This window comes from Otolemur garnettii, unplaced genomic scaffold (assembly GCF_000181295.1).
Source record: "Otolemur garnettii isolate 467f Iridium unplaced genomic scaffold, OtoGar3 scaffold00021, whole genome shotgun sequence".
NCBI classification, from domain to species: Eukaryota; Metazoa; Chordata; class Mammalia; order Primates; family Galagidae; genus Otolemur; species Otolemur garnettii.
The window spans coordinates 17699585-17702595 of record NW_003852416.1 but is presented as its reverse complement, the minus strand read 5'-3'; the positions used below and the strand labels follow the sequence as shown (position 1 = coordinate 17702595).

Below are 3011 nucleotides of genomic sequence, written 5' to 3'. Positions count from 1 at the left end.
CCGGGCTGGGGATTCGAACCCACCACCTTAGGTGTATGTGGCTGGCGCCTTAGCCACTTGAGCCACAGGCGCCGAGCCAATCTTAATTATCTTGAGATGTATCCATGTTGTAGCCTGTATCAACAATTCATTCCTTTTTTTTCTCCCCTTGGTTTTTTTTGTTGAGACAGAGTTCTGCCCTGTGCCCTGAGCTGAGTGCAGTGGCGTCGGAGCTTACTGCAACCTCAGACTCTGGCTGCAGGCATCCTGCTGCCCCAGCCTCCAAAGCTGCTGGGATTACAGGTGCTCACAGTGTTGCCCAGCTGGGTTTTTCCATTTTTTGGGGGGTCTCACTTTCACTTAGGCGAGTCTCGAACTCCTGAGCTCGAGCAGTCCCTCCCTCTCACTGTGTGTAATCCTCCCACAGTGCTGGGATTACAGGCATGAGCCACTGTGCCCGGCAACAATTCATTCCTTTTTATTGCTGAGTAGTATCTTTTACAATATAGATACCATAGCTTGTTTATCCATTCACCTGTTGATGGACATTAGATTGTTTCCAACTTTGGGTTACAAATAAACTACTATACATATATATATGTATATATGTATGAAAGATCTGAAAAGGCATTCACTTATGTATTAATTTTTTTGAATATAAAACTATTGACCACCGTTCACTATTATTTACAATAAAGTAACCAATACACAGTTGGATAACATTCTGATTATTATGACTTTTTTTATGGCTTCTGCTCAACCTTGAGCCCAGGAGTTGGAGGTTGCTGTGAGCGTGATGCCATGGCACTCTACCCAGGGGGATAGCTTGAGGCTCTGTCTCCAAAAAAAAAAAAGAAAGGTCACCAATATAGAAGACAAAATTAAGTCTAACTATTATAGGAAGCAAAAAAATACATAAGATAAAAAAAAATTAAGTATAGTCTAAGTTTTCTTTATGCTGGAACACAAATACTAAAGAAGCAATGATTGCTTATGTTATATCTGGTGAAATAAATACCACAATTGAAATTTTAATAGTTAATAAAGATATAGTTTAGCCCCTGAATTTAGTCACTTTAAAGAACATAATTCCAAAATATACAAAAGAAAAGTAGCAAAGTATGTGAAAGCTGGTGGAAATGTATACATAATTCAATGGTTTGCTTTTTATAGAAATAAACAACTTACATAGAATTAAGTGGTGGTCAAAAATATGGAAACAAAAAATACTTCATTACGTTTAGATTGTAGGGGCAGTGCCTGTGGCTCAGTGAGTAGGGTTCGAACCTGGACCTGGCCAAACTGCAAAAAACAAATAGCCGTGTGTTGTGGTGGGCACTTGTAGTCCCAGCTACTTGGGAGGCTGAGGCAAGAGAATTGCTTAAGCCCGAGAGTTTGAGGTTGCTGTGAACTGTGATGCCACAGCACTCTACCAAGGGCAACAGAGTAAGACTCTGTCTCAGAAACAAAGGCCATTGCTGGAATCCCATGATGGGCAATGGACCCCTGAGCTCCCACTTTTAATTCTACTCTATGTCTCTTGTCTTTCTTTACCGTTGCTTCTAACTCTATATTTCTTCAGTTGATCGCCGCCAGTTTCCACAGGCAAAGGGACCCTCTACGATGTCACTGTTTCAAGGGGCCAAGGTGCTGCAGACGCTGAAGGAAGCCTTGAGGTAGAGCCTCCCTGAGTCCATAAAAGTTTGTGGGACTGTCTTTCACATAAGACAGGGAAACCCATTCAAGCTAAAGGCCCTGGTGGACAAGTGGCCTGATTTTAAGTACACTGGTTGTCCGCCCTCAGGAACAGGATATGATAGATGACCTTGATCACTATACCAATACTTACCAAATCTACTCCAGAGATCCCCCAAACTGCTAAGAATTCCTTGGTTCATCAGAAGTTGTCGGTTGGAAGCAGCATCTACAAATTCAAAGTTCACAGCCCAGCTTGAATGACATGATAGAAAATCTTGCCGCCACTAAATCTTTCAAACTCAAAGGAACATAATGCATTCTCCAAGTAACATCTGAGATAGCCAAGAAACTGGCTCCTTCCCTGATGGATACACAGACTTTATCACCCAGTGGTAGCAAACCCAAGCCCATCAACCAAGAGATGTTTAAACTCTCATCCCTGGATATTACACATACTACCTTGGTGAATTAGTTTTGGTCTTTTGGAGGCAATGAGAGAAACCAGAGATTTATTGAGCCCTGTATCCAGGCCTTCCTCAGCTTCTGTCTGGGGCCTGAGGGGACCCCCGTGTCCTGGAGCCTAATGGACCAGACTGGAGAGATGCGGATGGCAGGCACCATGCCAGAGTACCAGCTCCATAGCTTAATGTCCTACACGGCCTATTTCCAGAGTTGGACAATGAACAGACTTGGCTTTCCCCTCTATTCTCATGTAGACAACAACAACAAAGCTATACACAAAAGAGCTCAGAATCTGCATTATATCCCCATCGCAGGAGGCTGGGACCAGTGGAACTGTGTGCCTCTGTGAGCACAGACTGAACATAAGGCTGCATTGGGTGGGCCTGGGCATATAATAGGAATAGTGGATGGTGGATGAAAAGAAAGAATAAATTGTAATTAGCCCTAAAAAAAAAAGTAATATTATAAAATCGACATTTTAAAGAAAATATATCCATATGGGTTATAAAATAGAATTCATAAGCTGTCAAAATATAACCAATTAAAATAGCATTTGCTTGTGAGAGCTTTTCTGAGACTTTTTAAAACTGTTATAGAACAAATCATTTCCATACACTTCCACAATATAGAAAATGATAGTAAGACACTAATTCATTTGATGAAATAAATGTGATTTTTATTTTTAAAAACAAAAAGCAAGATAATGTAAGAAAATTTAGGTGATTCTTTTTTATCATTATGGATATAAAAATCCTTTTTAAAAGGTTCAAAAAATGACGCCTGTGGCTCAAAAGGGTAGGGCACCGGCCCCATATGCTGGAGGTAGTGGGTTCAAACCCAGCCCTGGCCAAAAACTGCAAAAAAAAAAAAAA

The 3011-nt window shown here is 41.0% G+C and overlaps 1 pseudogene; it reads left to right on the top strand.

Annotated features, from left to right (window-relative positions):
* The first annotated feature begins 1563 nt into the window (after positions 1–1563).
* On the top strand, positions 1564–2559 carry LOC100958577 (annotated as a pseudogene).
* Positions 2560–3011: the final 452 nt, after the last annotated feature.